Raw genomic sequence first — 6236 nt, forward strand, 5'->3', positions numbered from 1 at the left:
TGCACATGTGGCAATCAAGGCATCCTCATATCAACCAGCAGCATTCGTCAATTGAAAAGGATTCCAGTCCATCAGTCCTCAACTAGTACGAGACCACTGAAAGGTTTTCATGCAAGATATCCTGGGAGGTGCCATCAGCCTTCATACTGTGTCAGTCACATCTCCCACAGGTCTTCACAACAGCCTTGAAGAATGTAATTGATGACATTAGTGAGGAGTCCTACTATTGATGTGGAAGAAAGGTACAACCAGAGCCACATGAGCACAAGAGTGGTAATTGAGCAAGTAATTGGGTTGCTAAAGATGTGATTCAGGTGCCTGGACAGATCTGGGGCACCATTCAGGATGTAACATCAAGGGTGTCTGTACTGGTAGTGATCTGCTGTGCCTTACTCATCATAGTGCTGCAGTGAGAACCTGGGCTGCAGGAGGAGGAAGGTGAGGATCACCCCTCATCCTCAGAGGAGGAGGAGGAGTGTTATGTGACCAGGGTGCCTGCAGCTGCTCACTTGGCTGACAGAGAAGCCGTGACCAACTCATTGAGGCACAGTTCAGATAACCTGAGTGTGTGAAGCCTGGCACAACAATGCTGAATCATTCACCACCCCTGCTCCCCCTCCCCACCCCTCCACACACCCAACACAAATCGTTCCCACTGTCAGAAATCGTTCAATCAATCACATTCATACCCTTTTCTCATGTTCCACTCAGCTCATAACAGTCTCCTCAAGACTAATGTCTGTTTAAAAGGCAGGAACCAACAATGGAAATGATTGGACAATGTAGACTTGAAATAAAACACATGCTTCATTTACATTTTCAAATATATTAAGACACATTGTTATGAACATCCAAGTGAATTCCCTTGTGCAACTGAAAAGTCTTTTCCCTTTCCTATTACTTCTACATAGTACTACCCCTGCTTGTTCCCCTGCTGTGACTGCTCGGATGACTGTGGCCCATGTCCTCTGGGTTTTGGAATCCATGAGGGCCCCGCCAAAGACTGCTCCACCTGCACCTTGGAAAAGGCAGACGTGGCCATCGGGACAGGAGTCAGCATTTGGGGCTCTGACTGAGGGGGAGCAAGGAATGAGAAGTGGGAGTGCTTTGAGTAGAGTCCCCACTTCCTTGTGCCTTTCTCCATCTTCCCTCTTATGGCCCACCCACATTTCCTTGCTAGCCAAGAGCTGGAGAGCACTTTGCTGCACTTCAGTGAGGTGCTGAATGGCCAAGGTGAGGCTTTCCTCCATCCTGTTTAAAGTGATAGACTGATTGTGTAGGCCATTGGTGAGGGCCAGCCTTCCCCATATGATGCTCCAGGTAGGTGGCCACTCTTTCCATAGGTACAGACATCAGCACAAAGGCTTGAGATGTGATAGCACTCATGACAGAAATGGACTCCTCCAAACTCTCTCCAAGGGTGTACAGTGCCTCTAGCAATGCTGTCAGAACCTCACACATTTTCTGTTGCTGCTCCAGAATGAATGACACCCGAGGCTCAGTATCAGTGTCCAGCTGAGTAGACCTTGGAGGGTCCTACGCCCTCTGACAGGGACTCTCCACTGCTGTCCCTGTTTCCAACACCTGCTCCTGCTCACTTGTGATGTGTGCCTTACCATGTGATAACCTACCTATCCCCCTTGGAGTCCCCACTGAGATGTGTGTATCTGAGCTGGTGGAGGGAGTGCATGAGTCATGTGATTGTGCTTCCTCAGAGTGCACAACCTCCTCTCAGGACTCCTCAGCTTTCTCTGGCTGCAGCTTCTGTAGCATACTTGAAGGAGCTGTGGGAGATGAATGACACAAATTAGAACTGGCAGAGGGAAAGGATTCAAAGTCATTATTGTGCAGATGTTCATATTGCATTTAGTGGTGACAGCATTTCAACATGCGTAATTGTGGCTGTGTGATTTCTAATTCTGTCACCAGGTAACTGAGAGACCCCCATCTCTCCATCTCCAGTGGCCATGCAGTATGTCATGCTGCCAATCTCCATTGCTTCCCCCTCTGCTGCTGTCAGGGTGGAGATGACTGGAGGGCCACCTCTCGTTCTCTACCTCTTCTTGGTGTTCTGCACTCTCTTCTGCAAGGAGAGATAGCAGAAAGTTATGAATGTGAGAAATGGATTGTGTGAAGAGGATGGAATGACAACATTTTTGGAGGGTGAGTATGAGCAATGGGTGTGAGATAGCAATGAGTATGAGTGTTGTGTAAGATTATTACGTTATTAAAAGGTTACTAACCAGCGTACTATTTGTTAAAATCCAGCTATTTTTTTTTTAGTTATACAGCACTGAAACAGGCCCTTCGGCCCATCGAGTCTGTGCCGACCATCAACCACCCATTTATACTAATCCTACACTAATCCCATATTCCTACCACATCCCCACCTGTCCCTATATTTCCTGACCACCTACCTACACTAGGGGCAATTTATAATGGCCAATTTACCTACCAACCTGCAAGTCTTTTGGCTGTGGGAGGAAAGCGGAGCACCCGGAGAAAACCCACGCACACACAGGGAGAACTTGCAAACTCCATACAGGCAGTACCCAGAATTGAACCCGGGTCACTGGAGCTGTGAGGCTGTGGTGCTAACCACTGCACCACTGTGCCACCCTTATTATAAACTAATAACTAACTTATTATCATAAACTAACATTTAGCTTTATTAGAACCCTTCTCTGTTGTATGGTAAAGTGGGAAAACTTAGGAAATAGGGCACAGTATGGACAAGGTGTCAAGGTAGAGGGATTGTGGGACATTATGTCAAGTTTTAAAATGCTTACTTGCAGTAAAAGCATGAGGCCTTGAGAGCAAACAGTGAAAACAGCTTCTGTGAGAACAAAATGTAGATTTTCTCATAATGAGATAAGGAACCTCGGAACGTAAAAGCATTGAGATAAAGTAGTCAACACAAAGGGGTAGTACTTATGTAAATCCGAAAGGTTAGCAACCATCACAAAATGATCCTTGGTTGGTTAAGAAAGGCATCCTTTAATATAAGACGAATCACTGATTGGGAAAAGGGACGGTTAATTGGAAAGCTGCCAGGGTAAAAGAAGTCTTGTCTTTGACACTGTATGGCAGAGAATTTTCAAACAAGAAAAGACGAGAGAGAAAAGAGTCGTGCACTCTGTCTTCCCATCTCTAATACGGATAGTATCTGCGTTTGGCTGTTAATCACTGCCTGAGTTTGTGACTATGGTTTATCTGAAAACTTAATAAACTTGTCCTTACCTTTATCTCAATAAAATCGATTTGCAACAAGCTTTGTGCTGCCAAGTCTGTTCCCACCTTAGAAGGGGGCATAAAACACCCCTATCTTATCAAATCTTACAGTTTGCTATTTAGATGGGGATGTGAGCAGTGCTTCCTGCCATGCCTGTTTGGTTTGAGAGGTTGGCCTTTTCCTCCCCTGTGCAGGGGACATTAATCTGTGGGCCCTCAAAGCCTGCAGCAGCACTTCCAGGGAAGAGTCAAAGAACTGGGGCAGGGGTTGGTGGGATGGGGGATGGGGTGGTGCTGGAGTGTGTGCAGCCTTCCCATGTTGTACTTCCATTCTTGTGATTGATGAACAAAGAAAATTACAGCACAGGAACAGGCCCTTCGGCCCTCCAAGCCTGCGCTGATCCAGATCCTCTATCTAAACCTGTCGCCTATTTTCTAAGGGTCTGTATCTCTTTGCTTCCTGCCCATTCATGTATCTGTCTAGATACATCTTAAAAGACGCTATCGTGCCCGCGTCTACCACCTCCGCTGGCAACGCGTTCCAGGCACCCACCACCCTCTGCGTAAAGAACTTTCCACGCATATCCCCCCTAAACTTTTCCCCTCTCACTTTGAACTCGTGACCCCTAGTAATTGAATCCCCCACTCTGGGAAAAAGCTTCTTGCTATCCACCCTGTCTATACCTCTCATGATTTTGTACACCTCAATCAGGTTCCCCCTCAACCTCCGTCTTTCTAATGAAAATAATCCTAATCTGCTCAACCTCTCTTCATAGCTAGCGCCCTCTATACCAGGCAACATCCTGGTGAACCTCCTCTGCACCCTCTCCAAAGCATCTACATTCTTTTGGTAATGTGGCGACCAGAACTGCACGCAGTATTCCAAATGTGGCCGAACCAAAGTCTTATACAACTGTAACATGACCTGCCAACCCTTGTACTCAATACCCCGTCCAATGAAGGAAAGCATGCCGTATGCCTTCTTGACCACTCTATTGACCTGCGTTGCCACCTTCAGGGAACAATGGACCTGAACATCCAAATCTCTCTGTACATCAATTTTCCCCAGGACTTTTCCATTTACTGTATAATTCACTCTTGAATTGGATCTTGCAAAATGCATCACCTCGCATTTGCCCTGATTGAACTCCATCTGCCATTTCTCTGCCCAACTCTCCAATCTATTTATATTCTGCTGTATTCTCTGACAGTCCCCTTCACTATCTGCTACTCCACCAATCTTAGTGTCGTCTGCAAACTTGCTAATCAGACCACCTATACTTTCCTCCAAATCATTTATGTATATCACAAACAACAGTGGTCCCAGCACGGATCCCTGTGGAACACCACTGGTCACACGTCTCCATTTTGAGAAACTCCCTTCCACTGCTACTCTCTGTCTCCTGTTGCCCAGCCAGTTCTTTATCCATCTAGCTAGTACACCCTGGACCCCATGCGCCTTCACTTTCTCCATCAGCCTACCATGGGGAACCTTATCAAACGCCTTATTGAAGTCCATGTATATGACATCTACAGCCCTTCCCTCATCAATCAACTTTGTCACTTCCTCAAAGAATTCTATTAAGTTGGTAAGACATGACCTTCCCTGCACAAAACCATGTTGCCTATCACTGATAAGCCCATTTTCTTCCAAATGGGAATAGATCCTATCCCTCAGTATCTTCTCCAGCAGCTTCCCTACCACTGACGTCAGGCTCACCGGTCTATAATTACCTGGATTATCCCTGCTACCCTTCTTAAACAAGGGGACAACATTAGCAATTCTCCAGTCCTCCGGGACCTCACCCGTGTTTAAGGATGCTGCAAAGATATCTGTTAAGGCCCCAGCTATTTCCTCTCTCGCTTCCCACAGTAACCTGGGATAGATCCCATCCGGACCTGGGGACTTGTCCACCTTAATGCCTTTTAGAATACCCAACACTTCCTCCATCCTTATGCCGACTTGACCTAGAGTAATCAAACATCTGTCCCTAACCTCAACATCCGTCATGTCCCTCTCCTCGGTGAATACCGATGCAAAGTACTCGTTTAGAATCTCACCCATTTTCTCTGACTCCACGCATAACTTTCCTCCTTTGTCCTTGAGTGGGCCAATCCTTTCTCTAGTTACCCTCTTGCTCCTTATATATGAATAAAAGGCTTTGGGATTTTCCTTAACCCTGTTTGCTAAAGATATTTCATGACCCCTTTTAGCCCTCTTAATTCCTCGTTTCAGATTGGTCCTACATTCCTGATATTCTTTCAAAGCTTCGTCTTTCTTCAGCCGCCTAGACCTTATGTATGAAGCCTCAATAATCAAAATACCATGGAGCCATTTAAATCAAATCAATGCCAGGGCCCCTTTAACTAGAAATCCCTCCATTGACAAGTGCGGGTAATCATCATGCCCGCAGTCTGTGATTGGTCGGGAAAGCCAGAAGCAGGATGATGCTGTGGCTGAGTTAAGGAGCCATGGAAATGCCTGCTCCATTCAGAATCAGAGCGGAACAGAAGAGAGAGGAGTTGGGGGAGGATTGAGTGGCCACCCGTGCCGAGGGTTGCAGACAGGTGGAGAAGGATGAGGAGGGATATGTCACCACAGTCACTGTCACATAGGATACAATTTGTGACTCTGATAAGAGCCATTTAGATACTGTGGCAAGGGCAGAAACCTAATTGGAGGTATTCTATAAGGAGTTGTGCGAAAGACAGACATGTATTTGTCAACACATTCAAGGATCTTGGAGAGGAAAGGGAGGTTGGAGATGGAGTGGTAGCTTGCAAGAACACATGGGTCAAGGGTTTTAATTTAGTATACTGTATTCGCTGCTTACAATATGGTCTGCTCTACATTGGAGAAACGAAATGCAGTTTGGGTGACCGCTTTGTGGAACACCTCCATTCAGGCCACAAGTGCAAGCTACTGGTTGCCTGTCATTTTAATTCTTCACCTTGCTCTCACGCTGATCTCTCTGTCCTCGGCCTGCTACAGTGTTCCAATGAAG

The sequence above is a fragment of the Heterodontus francisci genome, chromosome 32, assembly GCF_036365525.1.
Source record: "Heterodontus francisci isolate sHetFra1 chromosome 32, sHetFra1.hap1, whole genome shotgun sequence".
NCBI classification, from domain to species: domain Eukaryota; kingdom Metazoa; phylum Chordata; class Chondrichthyes; order Heterodontiformes; family Heterodontidae; genus Heterodontus; species Heterodontus francisci.